Genomic DNA, 15,439 nt, shown 5'->3' on the forward strand with positions numbered 1-15,439 from the left:
GATTTCTTTCCATGATTTGGTTTCCCTTGAGTAGTTGGTATGATTAACAGGGCTGGTTTCTTTCATAATTGTCCTGAAGCCCTTTGTGTTTTCAAACCGCTTTGTAATTGTTTTTCTTAGGATGTCCTTTAAAGTGAACCCATCAGGCAATGTTGTGGGGCAAGCTCAGTTTGGGGAGGCTGTGGTTGGCAAAGCCAGGAAAAGCCATAGAAAGTCTGCTTTAGTGTTCTTAGGGGGCTCTTTTCTAAATATTTTGATTTCCAAAATAATATTTTAAAAGACATCCAAAAAGAACAGCAAGTTTAGCTTTCCCTCTTTGGTCTCAGGATAGAGTTGCCAGATAAAACACAGGAAGTCCAGTTAAACTTGAATTTCAGATAAAGAGCAAATGGGTTTTTTAGCATAAGTATATCCCATCAACACGAGGAGTACTCTATTTTTATTGGCTAAATCTGGGAATCCTAATTTAGGAAGACAACACTTTTCATCCCAGAGCTTAACCTTTCTGGGTTGAAATTTCCTAATCTCCAAAAATAAAATGTTGTGCTGCACGACCTGTGACTTCTATTGCTAACCAGTCTGTGCTACCACATCTTCCCATCATCCAAGACTTAACTAGGAGTGTAATTCCAGTGTCATGGAAAGAGAGCTGCATTTGCACATCAAAACTACAATGGGGTATCACCTGGTACCAGTCAGAATGGCCATCATTAACATGTCTACAAATAACTAATGTTGGAGAGGGTGTGAAAAAGGTACCTTCCTCCACTGCTTGGAAGAGTATAAACTGGTGCAGCCACTATGGAAAACAGTAGGGAGGTTCCTCAGGAAACTAAGGATAGAGTTACCATATGATCCAGCAATCTCACTCCTGGCATACATCTGGACAAAACTATAATCTGAAAAGATTCATACACCCCAATGTTTATAGCAGTACTATTTACAACAGTCAAGACACAGAAGCCACCCAAATGTCCAAAGAAACAGATAAAGAAGGTACGATTATACACACACAGGAATATTACACAACCATAAAAAAGAGTGAAATAATGCCATGTGTAGCAACATGGACAGACCTAGAGATCATCAAGTCAGAAAGACAAATATTTTATCATTTATACATGGAATTAAAATATGACACAAATTACCTATGAAACAGAACAGACTTGTAGTTGCCAAGAGGGAAGGATGGATTCAGAGTTTGGATTGGCAGATACAAACTATTAAATATAGAACAGATAAAAAACAAGGTCCCACTATATAGCACAGGGAACTATATTCAATATCTTATGATAAACCATAATGGAAAATACGAAAAAGAATGTGTATATATTTTTAACGGAATCACTTTGCTGTACAGCAGAAATTAACACATTTTAAATCAACTATACTTCAATTAAAAAAAATTAAGAGTGTCGTATTTGGAGTAAAAAGCCCTGATTCCTTATCTATCACTAACTAGCTGTAATTTCTTTGGCAAGTCAAATCCTTAGGGGCTCAGATTCTTCATCTACATAACTGGGGCGATAAGATATTATAAGCATTGAATTAGTTAATGTGTGAAATGCTTCTGTCCATGTAAAGCTATAAACAAATGAGGACTTATTCTAAGTTATTCTCAACCAGTGTTAAAATGAGTTACTATCATATTCTATAGCAGAGAATCTGTTCCCGTTGTAGTCAAACTAGGTTTTCAAGTTTGGCTAAGTTCTCAGAAGGTGCCCTCAGTAGTCGTTTTACCATCATCACTCTTTGAGTTTCGAGAGACATAGGTTTGAATGTTGGCTCATTCTCTCCAAATAATCAACAGGCAAAATAATACCCACTGCACACAGGTATTATGAGAACTGAGTGAGGAAGTACACACAAAGGCAAGGCAAAGAGTTTCCTACTGTTAACACCAGCTCCTTCTCTGTGGTTTCTGCTAGATGCCTTGGTTGAGGCCTTGGCCTTGAGTCCCTCGGTCGGTGGGTGTGTTTTAAGGAGGAGTATGTCTCAGTATCCATTTCCCTCCTGCCCCCACCAGCTCTGCTGTCACAGCCCAAAAGGACAGAGAAGGCCTCCCTCCATCTTTAGACCTCCCCTAGGATGAAGTCTAAGATGCCAGCTCATTTTGTGTCCCCTGACCTCTCCGGACCCTCAGGACAATGGTCACCTTCCCTAACGTCAACCAGATTCAAACCAGAAAGCAGCAGGAGAAAAGTCGCCTTGACCCCAAGGGGCAGCCAGCCTCTCCCACACCAGACGCAGGGTAATGCAATCCAGACCACCCTGTATTTGATGATGGCCTAAGCCCTCCGTGTACCGGGTCATCAGGCCGCTCGTCCTCTCGCCTCCAACATAGTTCTTCATCAGCTACATTTTTCAGGTCACAAGGCCCGTCCTCCATGGGGACAAAAAGATGTCTGCGCTAGGGAATCTCCAACCTGCCCAGGGGATGTCGGATTCAACCTCTGCCAAAGCCAACCTGCAAAGGGCAGCTCTGTGCTGTGCACACACATCTATGGTACAACAGTGACCTCCAGCGGCCAGCCGAGTAGAGAGGACACAATGCATGCACCCAGCTCTCTCAGGGCAACCTATTCCTTCCAGGAGGCTAGTATGCAGGATGACGACAGCTTCTTGGGACCACTTTTCCGAAAACCCATGCTCAGCATCTTTTAAGGTATTGAAGAAACAACCCCAGAGTTATGGGCCAATTTAATCTAACCATGTCCCTCCACCACTGACCAACCTTAAATGCCCCCTCCACTGACTACAGGGTCAGGGCTCTTTAAGATCCAGACACATCTACCTGTCATTTCCTACAACCTTCCCATCCTTCAATACATATCCAATTTCTCTCCAATCCCTGAATGGCCTGTGCCATTTCCTCTACATGTCCTCCTCCACTTCACTGCCTGGTAAAATCCTTCTTTTTCAAGGGTTTCATATCAGAAATTGCCACTTTCTGTATTGTCTCCTAGCTACTATGAACTGTTTTCAAAACATACAGCAAGCAGAGCTGGTACTGATCCGCTAATTCAAGAAAACAGGAACAGGACATCTATTATAATGCCAGTCATCGTGCTTAGGTTTCTGGAAGAAACAGGCAGCAAGGTTTCTGACCTAAGAACACTTACAAATGTGCTGGCAAAGAATCACCATGCAGTGTAGTAAGGAACTATGTGCAAGTTACACACTTGGCATAAGGCCGGGGGTTACGTGCAAAAGGCAGAGACCCTGCCCCAAGCATGAGAGGCTTTGTCAGGGTCTTGACGCATGAGTGGAGTCAGCCAGGCAGATGAAAGAAGTTTAAAAAAAATGAGTGAAGAATATCTGGGGCATGAAGTAAACACGGAAGGAGGAATACATACGTTGGGGAGGGGCTGCAACGGGAGGCAGGCAGCAGTTTAGATCAGCTGGAGCCTGGGCTCTGCATTGTACAGGAGAGGCGTACAGGATGATGAAGCAGGCTGGGATCAGAAGATAGCCCTCAGTGTCGATAACATCTGCTATGGAAGCGAGGAGAATGGAAGCAACACTTAGAAAGAATGAACAGACAGAGGAGCTAGTCATAGCATAGAGGATAAGCCAAAGGAGATCAAAAGCAGGTTTCTGCCCACTACTAATACTCAGACACTGTGGGTGTCAGCCAAACCCAGCCTGAGAGGTAAAGACAAAGCTCATGAGTGAACAGACAGGGAGGCACAGGACTCAGAAGACGACGATGTTTCAACATACAGGCCACCAGTGTGGTTGTGATCAGGGGCAAAGTCAAGGTCTCCAAGTGTGGGAAGTCCAAGTGCAAACACAAAGAAGTCCAGCTTGGTTCTGCTGAACCACATCTTGCTGGGCTCTGGTTGCTTTGAAAGGCCTGGGCCTTGATGTCAAGGCAGCGGACCTGCTCAAGCTGCCCTAAAAGGTCCAGTTCTGACCCTCTAGAGGGCCTACCCGTGAAGGGCCAATGAGCACCACTCTTGGTTCAAGTATGGGCCTGAGCATCTGGGAGATGACAGAGTCGTAGGTCTGTTCCTCAGCTTCCAGGTAATAAATCCTGACTGTTGTAGGGTTTGTTGCAACCCTCCTGGTCATTTTACTCCGAACAGGGGAAGATAAGGACAGACAGGGCAGGAAAGTAACAGTGGATGAGAAGGGAAATCTTGCAACCTTGTAACTGTGCATCCATGCATTTTTGCGTGTGGGCCCCAGAGACCTCCTGCAGGCAGATGAAGGACCACAAGCAACCCAGAACAGGGCCTCTCCTGGGGAAGCAGACCACACAATGAAGAGGGGCATCATGGCTCTCCATCCAAGTCCCCCTGGCAAGCTGCCTCCCTCTGTCTGGACACTCAGCACAACACAGAGGGCCCACTCAAGCTGCCTTAAAAGGTCCATCTGCTTACGCAGCAGCCACTTGAAGAGAGAATGAGCTCCTCAACAGTAACACACCCAACGTGCTCAGCTAGCACAGCACCTGGCATGGTCGGCACTCGATCATCGTTACTGGCTTGAAGAACAAATATGCAAACCTGGAGCGGGGGGAACTTCATAAAGTTCCCAGAGACACTGTGGCCTAGGCTGGAGAACCAGCAAGTATCGTTATCTTCCCAGCCTTTGTCCTTCATCCTTTCACTTTGCTAACATGTACTTTAGAAAGAATATTCATTCTGGAAACTAACGAAAATATTTAAATTCGAGCTGTGCCATTTTATTCGCTTGGGCAATTTACTCAAATCAAGATTCAATTTCTCCGCCTAATATGCAAGGATAAAAATAACAATACCCTTCTCACTAAATTGTGGGGAGTAATCATCCATGCACAGGATGAAGCAAATGGCAAACCTCAGGTAGGTGGGAGCGGTTGTGATGATAACATGCTCTGTCTTGTGACGGATTATGAACCATCACAAACCTCCAAAGCCTTCATGGATACTCTTACCCCTCAAGCAGTTCTGCTAGAGGACTCAGGACCCGGAAAAAGCCTCGGCAATACTGGAGAGCTTGTGCCCATGATTCTGTGGTTGGAACATGCAGATCTTTGCTTGTTCACTGGCCTGACAGTACCTGGCTTTTCTCAACTTGAAATAAGGTCAGTATGGAGGTCTGAGTTCCTACGCCATGTTGTTGTTGCTGGTGTTAGAGATGGTAAGCTAAGAAATCTTCACGACAGAGTCACTTATGGGAGTCACACAGGTATTCTGACATACAAGACAAGGCAACGGTACTGCAGATCCAGGCTGCAAGAAGATAGGTGGTAAGAGAAAGGAGGGGGGAAATACCTCATGGATAGTAGTTGAGAGGCACATTCAATACCTTAAAAATCCAGCTGAGCAACCACTTGGCATCAGCCACCTCAAGTTAGCACCAAAATCCATAGCCTGGCCCTGCTTTTCCACATGGGAAATAACCCACTAGTTGGAATTTGCTGCCTCAAGAAAAAGGATTAAACATCCAATTTCAGAATCCCCCTGGGTCAACGGCCACATTTAAGACACTGACTTCAACCAAAACTTGTTGTTGACCAAGACATAAGTATGGCCTCTGTGGCCTCAAGGAACCAAGAGGCCCCAGAAGTCAAGCTGAAGAACCATGGACTGGAGAAGATGTGAAGCAAAGTCATTCACTTTGTGACGGTAACTCTAAAATACAAACCTACAGACCAGACCCAAGGTGCAGAGCCTACATCCAACCACCTGGAGAACATGTCCATTTGAATCTCTGATCCCCAGAATACTACTTTTCCCAAATTAAACCATGGCAAGAGCATGGATTTCCAAGCACTCTGTTTTTAAATTATGGTTGATTTACAATATTGTGTTAGTTTCAGGTGTACAGCAAAGTGATGAAAGTAATTCAGTTATTTTTTTTTCATATTATTTTCCATTGTAGGTTATGACAAAACCCAAACTCTCTCCCTAATTCTGCATTCTTCTTCTCCCCCACATCTAGTCAGTTACCATGTCTGAGTGAGTCCCTGTAAGCAGTGACTGCTGCATGCAGTGCCAGGCTGAGCCCTCCACACATGCATGAGTTTTCTATTGCTGCTGTAACAAATTGCTCCAACACTGAAGGTTTACTGTATTCTCTTATATTTCTATAGGTTAGAAGTCCAACACAAGTCCCACTAGAGTCAACTCAAAGTGTTGGTGGTGCTGCATTCCTTTCTATGGGAGCATCCACTTCTTTGTCTTCACCAACCTCTCGAAGCCGACATCCTTTGGCTCATGGCCCTTCCTCCATCTTCAGAAACATCATCATCACATCTCTGACCCACCTCCATTGTCACATATCTGTCTACATCCAGGAGATGGTTCCACTTTAAGGACTTAGGCGATTAGACTGAGACCCCTGAGATGATCCAGGAAAAAGCTCACCTCAGGGTCCTTAACTTTCACATCTGCAAAGTCTCTTCTGCCCTAGACAGTAACACATTCACAAGTTCTGGGCATTGTGACATGGAGCTCTCCTGGGGACCGGTATTCTGGCTACCACAACATCCATTACCTTAATCTTCATGAGCTCCATGAGATGGCTACGGTTATGGCCATTTACAGATTTAACAAAGTCGCCTAAATTGCCTAAGGTCACTTTAATTTACAGCAGAGAGCTTTGTCCTGAGCTCTGTTTGGCTTGCTATACAATCTTGCATTCCTTTTCCTAAAGGTCTCCAGACTGTGTGGTCCACCGCCCTTATTCAGGCCACCACTGTGATTTACTTAGATTACAAGATTATCCTAACTGGTCTCTCTCCTCCATTTTTATGATTCTCTGTCCATTCTCCACTGCGCAGCCAGAGCTATTGTTATAAAGCACACATCTAATAAGATCACCACCAATGACATTCCATTTCTTCTGGGGTAAAGCCCAGATTCCTGGACATGGTGCACAAGGACCACAAGACACAGCCTCAGAGTTCCCCCGTGCTGCTCAGCAGGTTAAGAACCCGACCAGTATCCATTAAGATGCAAGGTCAATCCTTGGCATCTTAACAGTGCGTTAAGGATGGGCATTGCTGCAAACTGCAGTGTGGGTCACAGACGTGGCTTGGATCTGGCGTTGCTGTGGTGCAGGCCAGCAGCCACAGCTCCAATTAGACCTCTAGCCTGGGAACTTCCACATGCCAAAGGTGCAGCCCTGAAGGGAAAAAAAGACACAGCCTCGTGCCATGAGCAGGTCTTAAAAAAGACGCAGCCTCTACTTAACTTTAGTTTTACTATCTCTCCCCACCTCCACCCCCCTCCCCAACAATCTGCATTGAAAGCAACACTACTACTATCAGTTGCCCAAATTTATCATACCTTCTCTTGGGTAGGATTACCACATTATGTTTCCATGTGCTAAATCTTCATAGGGTTGTTGGACAGGTTAAATAATAGATACTACATTCAAAGTATAGTCATAAGCACTTAAGTACTTGAAGGACCTACCTGCACAAAAAGGCAGGGCTTTGTGTGACTGACGAATATGGAAAATACCTTGCTAATACAGATCGAAAATAAATAGGAAGTATAATAGAAATTACCTATTTTTCCAATTTGTTTTTCATGGGTCACCCCCACAGACTTGTCTGCGATAAAGAGAATGAAAGCATAATTTCAAAAACATGGCCAAGAATGACTAACTCATCCCGGCCATTCTGCTAAGACTATAAGCACATAAATGGAACAAAAGTAACATGGATCCAGAGATTAAACCACAGCTCCCTCTGTTATAAACTACAAGTACAGGTAATGGACTAGTTAATGGGAAGGTATCTTTGTTCTTGAAGCATCCTGTCACAGAGCAGACAAAGGTCTAGGTGGTTTAAGGAACAGGGTGAGTGATCTTTACAAACAATTTCCATTTCTATGTCAAACACAATTTTTCATAGTATGATTTTGGGAAAATAGTCAAGGCTGGGTCAGATGTTATCCCAGACCTACGCATGGCGTAAGCTACACTATTAATTCATTTGACGAAGGTTGACTGCACATCTACTTGTATTGGGCACTGAGAGACATAAATAACCAATTACCTGCTTTTAAGGAGCTTAGAGGTTGGTGACACAAATAAGCAAAGCACGAAACTATGACAATGCACTATAGATATGTAAATAGTCCCATGCACGGGGAGCTGAGGGCATTCAGAGGAGATGAGTCTCCTGTTTTGGAGGGTCAAGATATATTATGAGTGGTGATGCTCTGGCTGACTTCTGCAGAATAAACCTGCATCAAGAACAAGCCAGACATCTATTTGCAGCAACATGGATGGACCTAAAGATTATCATACTAAATGGAAAAAAAAAAATCAGAAAAGACAAATGCCCTATGATATCACTTACATGTGGAATTGCTTTCAAAAGATACAGAAGAACTTCTTTCTAAAACAGAAATAAACTCAGATTTCAAAATCAAATTTATGATTTGAACCATGGCAGGGGAGGGATAAATTGAGAGGATAAGATAAAAATATACACAGTATATACAAAATAGATGACAAGGACCTACTATATAGTACAGGGAAATCTAAATATTCTGTAGTAACCTATATAGGAAAAAAAGAATTGACATATGTATGTGCATGTGTAACTGATTCCCTGTGCTCCACACTTGAAACTAATACAACACTAAGTCAACTGTACTCCAATAAAAATTAACCAGGCATCAAAGTATAGAAGCAAGCAGCATACAGAATGACAGAGACACAAAGAGTGTGAGGTGAAAGCACTGAGGAGGAGCCTGGGAAGGGAGGCAACAAGACTGTGCAGCATCTTGATCATGACGTTAAAGACCTCGAACTTGATGTGAAGTGAAAAGAAGCCCGTGAATACTTCCAAGTGCAACACTGACATGGGTAAATGTGAACTTCCCACCCATTATGGGCTGCCATCTAGAGGCTGGATTGGTAGGGGAGGTAGAGGTTTGTTTCCAAGCTGTAGTAATAATCCAGGAAAGAGTTTTTCACGCTGTCCTCAACACTGCTCAACAGTGAAAAAGGAAATGAAGGGACAGAAGTTAAGAAGGTAGCTCTTTTGGGGGGGGGGTGTCTCACTGTGGCTCCGTGGGTTACGAATACAGCTAGTATCCATGAGGACGCAGGTTTGATCCCTGGCATCACTCAGTGGGTCAAGGATCCAGCATTGCCATGAGCTGTGGTGTAGGTTGCAGACAAGGCTCAGATCTGTCGGGCTTTGGCTGTGGTGTAGCCCGGCAGCTATGGCTCCAATCTGACCCCTAGCCTGGGAAACTCCGTATGCTGCGGGTGCAGCCCTACAAAGACGGAAGAAAAAAAAAATTCTTTTTTAAGTACCAGCTGATCAGATGACGCCAGTGATGCCATTCCCTGACACAAACAATTTAACATGAAAACCAGTCCGGGGAGAGAAAAAGATTAAAATGGCTTTGGGGGTGTTCATTTCATCATCTCGAGGTGCTGGCTAAAGCCATCATAGACAATGAAGGAGGAATAAGGAAAGTCTCCAGGGACATCTGACACTTAGGATTTTGGGTGGATGAAGGGAAAAGTTCATAGAGGGGATTTGGGTGTCATCACCAAGGTCAGAAGACAAACCATGGGAGATGAGTATCACTGGAGCCTAAGAAGACGGCATCTTCAGACAGTAAGAGCTGGCACAGCAGTACCATGCAGGAAAGAGACAAGAATGCAGAGTCTCAGCGGCCTCGAATGCCCATCCACGTGGCCACCTCCCCACCTGTCTTCTGGCCATGCTTGTCACCTTCTATTACTCTTTTACTTTAATCACCCCATAGATTCTAGCTAACACCTTGGTTTTGTCTCCATTATTGTCTGCATTGTCTACAGGATATAAGTGCCAGGAAGACACAAGTCTCATACTTCTATTCACCACTGTCTTCATCTGGATTTCTTAAGCGCTAACCCTGAGATCAGGATGTGCACATCAAGAGGTCACTGGGGAGGCAACTCAAGGAAACTGTGGGGAAGGAAGACCATCAGGAGTCAGCAGTTGACCACTATGGGTGACTCATGTGTAATCCCACCAGGAACTGTAGTTCGTATGGAAGCTACACATCAGAGATTTCCCACCCAAGGGTCAAGAAGCTGGGGTTTTTACTCTCTACGTATGCTTATAGGTCCCTCTGGGAGGGAGGCTGGGGAGCAGGGAAGAAGGGATTTTTTTTCCCCCTGCACTTCTGGGCTACCCTAGACAGAGGCAGAACTGCTCCAGCTGCCAGAGAAAGCCCTGGAGCAAAAACAGCAAGGCTGCCAAAGCCAAGTGGGAGTTAGGACACAGCGTATAGAAACTGTAGGTTCAACAGGAGCAGGCCCTTGACAGCCAGCATCCATCCTAAATCCCCAATCTCTGGCACAGACAAGGGAGTCAGGCACGGGGTGAGCATTCAATAGCTATTTGAGTGACTATTACAATCAGTGAGTGAGAGGAGGCGTGGCCTTCCCCAGCTTTATTTCAGGCCACAGATCTACCTTCCAGCCATCCTAGACTTTGGACCTGTTCCTCCCCTCAGGGAGCCAGTGTTTCCTTTGATATTAAGTGTCACCTCCTTAAGAAAGTCTTCTCTAACCTCCCTCCCAATGGTTTATATCTCCAGGTTATGTGCCTTTGGCTCAGCACCCTGTCACCTCCTCCCTAGTCTAACACCATATTTGAGATCACCATCTACCTTCTTACTCAGTCTGACTCTCCTCAGAGATAGTGCCTATTTATATAGCAAGTTCTTAGCATCTTTATTAAGTAAGATTAGAGTTAGATGACCATGTAGAGGCCTCATGTTTAAAAAAAAAAAAAAAAATCAGGCGCTGAAAGAGTCGCTAAAAGAAATGCAGAAAATTGCTGACTAGAGACACCAAGATTCCAGGCAATAAGAAAGAGCAAACAGCACTTGGAGATGCTCTAAAAAGCAGATATAGGGTCTATAGATGGCACGTGGTCCTGTTGCTACATCACTGAGGCTATTTGAGAGCAGGACAGAGAAGAACTAACCTGGCAAAGGAAATGAGGTCATTGGAAAAGGGATGAAGTGCTATCTTCAACATCTGGGTTGATCTCAAGGGGAAAAGTAGAGCCACTATGGTAATGGGTGTGTGATGAAATGGCTACCACAGGAAAGATTAGAGGCTTTTGTGGGGGGACTAGAAGGATAAAAGACTGGCCTGACAGTAGAAGATTAAAGTTTATGATTTCAGAGGTAGAGGGCTACTGCAATAAGGAATAAGGGATTCAGGTTCAGCATGATCAGGACTGAATTAGGCTCCAGCTGGAAAAAGATGACAGATTTAAAGTTATGGCATTGGTTTATAAGGCTTAGTGAGGTCTCTTGTGACACTCCCTTGAAAACAGTTTTTGTCTATCTGTTCACTGCTGCATCTCTGGCACCTGCAGCAATTCAGAACAGTTAAGGATAAAACAATCAAGACTGAGTTTTCTCCATACATAGGCCTTACCTTCTGTTGCCATGGCCTCAGTCCTAGGCTTCACGGGATACCAAAACCTAAGAGTCACTTTCCCCCAAATTCTAGCCAAATTCTCATTGTCCCTAATGGACTTTCCTGGACTAGCCACTGTGTACAAGAGCATGATCATGATTGTCTTAGGCCTGGATCACATGTTCTACCCTGAAGGCCAAGATGGACTTAACGCTCACCCCAGCCCCAGAGTCTGAGATTGGGGAGAAATTAAAATTCTACTAAGAGCATGGGGGTTCCCATCGTGGCACAGTGGTTAACAAATCTGACTAGAAACAATGAGGTTGTGGGTTCAATCCCTGGCCTTGCTCAGTGGGTTAAGGATCCAGCATTGCCGTGAGCTGTGGTGTAGGTCTCAGACACAGCTCAGATCCCACGTTGCTGTGGCCGTGGCGTAGGCTGGCAGCAACAGCTCTGACTAGACCCCTAGCCTGGGAACCTCCATGTGCCTCAGGAGCAGCCCTAGAAAAGGCAAAAAAAAAAAAAAAAAAAAAAAAAAAAAATCTACTAAGAACAGAGTTAATGGATGTGAATGAGAAGCAAAAACACCAGGGGCTCATGACAAAGAGCATGGCCCATCTTTTCTCCAGTAGCAATGGGGAGCTGCTCAAAGATTTAAGCAAAGCAGCACAGTGATATCTGCATTTCAGCAAGATCAACCAGGAGCAGTATGGATGACACTCTAGAAAAGGTTGAGGCTAAGAGAAGAACATACAGGACTTCATTCCAACGCCAAATCAACTCTGTCCATAGAGGGGGAAAAAAACTGTCTGGAGGCACAGCAATGAACAATACCTAGGTCCACACTCAAGGAGCTTCTGGTCTAGAGAGGAAGACAGCCAAGTACACTGGCATTTACAGTACATATAAATACAGAAAGGCTTCCTGATGGACCAGGAAGTGCCACCTAAGTTAAAGTCTGAAAGACAAAAAGGCACTGACAATGTCTGCAACCAGACACAGGTGACAACACTGCACCATTTGGAAGAGTAGTAAGAAGTTCAGCATAGCCGGAGCAATTCCAGCAAAGCAGAAAGAAAATAAGGGGAGACAAGATTATTTCAAGAGCAGATCCTGAAGGGTTTTGCCAAGCCAAAGTAAGGTTTAAGGCTTTATCCTCAAAGTTTTGCAGAACCATGAATATTTTAAAGTTTGAGAAGAGCATTATCCAATCGGCACTGGAGAAAGACCTAGCTCTGTGGAATACTAATTGCAAAATTAAAAAATAATACGCAAGATCATCACAGAAAAGACTTTTGTACTAATTCAGCAAAGAGATGATGGTGCCCTCTACTTAAACGGTAGCCATGGTAAGAGAAAATCAGGACTCAACTGTCCTTGGAAACAGGGAGAAGCATATGACGAAATAAAGGAGAGCAAGAAGTCAGTGACAATGATTAGACATTTAACTTGCGTGACTGAATGCACACGGATGCATTCACAGCAGGAGAGCAGGTTTGTGGAGGAAGATAATGAACTTGTGTGTGGACACACCCAAGTTTGAGATGCCTGTGGAATACCCATGCGGGGCTGCCTGGCTTGTCACTGGACGTATGCACCTGGAGCTCAGAGAATCTGCAGCTGGCAACATACATTTGTGAACTATCAGCATGAAATGGTAGCTGAAACTTTGAAATGGCTGAAATCACTCTGGCACAATTTAGGATTCAAAGAGATGGATCCTGAAGCAGAAGCTTAGGAAAAACCACCACTTAAGGGATGACAAAGGACTGGGAGCCATCAAGGCAGAAGAGAAGAACAAGCCTAGGGCCGGAGGAGCAAGCACCTGGTTGGAACAAGGGCTGGAAAGAAGTATACAAGGATAGCACTGAGAATTGTACTTAAAATGTAAGATGAACAGAGCTCAATATCCTGGATGAGGAAAGAGGTAGAGAATGACTCCCAGGTTTCCAGCTTGGGTGAACAGCTGGCTGGTCAAGATAAGAGGTTAGGTTCTAGAAACAACTGTTTGAGGGGCTAGTGGGATAGCAAATAAAACACTGAGCAGCAGAATTCAAGGTAAGCATCTGAATGGAAGCCTAGCCTTGGAAGTGGTCCAAGCAGAGGTGGCATTTACAATCAGGGGAAAAGATGAGATGGTCCTGGAGGAGCCCCCAGTTGAGACTGGAGCCCCAGGAAGGCTCTAATTTAAGGAATAAGCAGCGGAAGAGATATCAGACCAGATGAACAGAGAATACAGAGTTCGTCCTTTAAAAGAAAGCTTACTTACCTGTAGCCCACATACTGCTTTGGAATATGGGTTCTCAATCGTTTTTCTGCCACCAATTTCCTCAGCTGCTTTGGGCCGTATAAAGTCTAATCACATAATGATTCCACATATCTTCCAAATTGATCCCAAAGCATCTCAAAAGTCCTAGGACCCATAAGGAGTTCTTTTATAGCTTCCTAACTTGCCTTTAAATAAAGGACTTCCATGGGTTAAAAGAAGTAGACCACTTAATCCCAAAATGGCTTAAACTTAACTTCCATATTTGGAAATACTTCAATCATTAGGGTTGAGCAGAAACACACAGCATCCTTCAAACACTGTTCCTCCTTCTTTGCATGGTATTGTGAACAGCTCAGCAAGTGGGCCCATCATTTTCTTGCTAATTAATTTAGGTCTAATTGGTTTCAGCCCACACAACAGTGCAGGTTGTAGGAGAGGGCAATAGCAGTCACATTCTACTGAAAGTACCTGCCAGCATCAAAGCATCCACCATTAAGCAATTCACTACCAGAGGGAAGAGCGCTTAAGAGCTAAACAAAGTGAATTAAATCCCCTCCCCCCCAATTAGCTTCAGAAAAAAATCTGAGGGCTCAGAACTCTGTCAAAGCACCGGGAAGCGTTTCATTCTACCATCTCCATCCTAGCATAACAGGAGTTACCAAACATTTACCAGCCTGCACGCTGTGTATTGTTGAGAAGGATGTCAAGTTGAGCCCAAGATTGTTACCTCCATTGATGCCATACCTAGGACTAGTTTGCTTGTTATTTTATCCCCAGAAATTAACACAGTGCACACAAATGGTGCATAATATTCGCTACGCAAAGGAATGAATAAAGAGGAAGAAGGGAGAAGGAAAAGAGGGAGGGAAGTCATGATTGGTGGAATTATTCCAATTCAAAAAGTGTAATAAAAGAGCTGGACCGGAGTTCCCGTCGTGGCGCAGTGGTTAACGAATCCGACTAGGAACCATGAGGTTGCGGGTTCGATCCCTGCCCTTGCTCAGTGGGTTAACGATCCGGCGTTGCCGTGAGCTGTGGTGTAGGTTGCAGACGCGGCTCGGATCCCGCGTTGCTGTGGCTCTGGCGTAGGCCGGTGGCTACAGCTCCGATTCAACCCCTAGCCTGGGAACCTCCATATGCAGTGGGAGCGGCCCAAGAAATAGCAACAATAACAACAACAACAAAAAAGACAAAAGACAAAAAAAAAAAAAAAAAAAGAGCTGGACCTTTAAATCCCAAGAGCCATCCCCATCACCTACAAGCTGGGGGGACCACAAACAAGTCCTTGAACCTCTCTGCATCATTTATTTAATGGGGATCATTCCTGCATTACACACTTTAACAAGTTACACTTTATGAATTTGAAAGTGTTTTGTAAATAAAGAGTTGTTGCTATTAAGATTTGGAACGCAGTAGTTCCCGTCATGGCTCAGTGGTTAACTAACACAACTAGTATCTGTGAGGACTTGGGTTCAATCCCTGGCCTTGCTCAACGGGTTAAGGACCTGGTGTTGCCGTGAGCTGTGGCGTAGGTCATAGATGCAGCTCAGATCCCACGTTGCTGTGGCATAGGCCAGCGGCTACAGCTCCAATTGGATCCCTAGCATGGGAAGCATAGGAATTTTCATATGCTTTGAGCGTGGCCCTCAAAAAAATTTTGTTAACTTGAAATTGTTCCCTATAGTTAGATCGTACATATGTGTCCTATCATGACATTTTAGTCTCACTAGATTTCTGATAAGACTCTTACCATGAGTTTATGTCCTTGAGTATACAAAGAAGAAT

At 44.4% G+C, this 15,439-nt stretch overlaps 1 protein-coding gene across 7 annotated transcripts in view; it reads right to left on the reverse strand.

Moving 5' to 3' along the window:
* Positions 1–15,439, reverse strand: part of LOC102164776 — a 341,561-nt gene that overhangs the window by 321,916 nt on the left and 4,206 nt on the right. The window contains exon 2 of one of the 7 annotated variants that reach the window (XR_002335701.1): positions 3,357–3,491. The exons of the other annotated variants lie outside the window; for them this stretch is intronic. The gene's annotated coding sequence lies outside the window, so the exon portion shown is untranslated. The remainder of the gene's footprint in view (positions 1–3,356; positions 3,492–15,439) is intronic. 7 annotated transcript variants of the gene reach the window in all.

Source organism: Sus scrofa, chromosome 9 (genome assembly GCF_000003025.6).
Source record: "Sus scrofa isolate TJ Tabasco breed Duroc chromosome 9, Sscrofa11.1, whole genome shotgun sequence".
In the NCBI taxonomy this organism is placed as follows: domain Eukaryota; kingdom Metazoa; phylum Chordata; class Mammalia; order Artiodactyla; family Suidae; genus Sus; species Sus scrofa.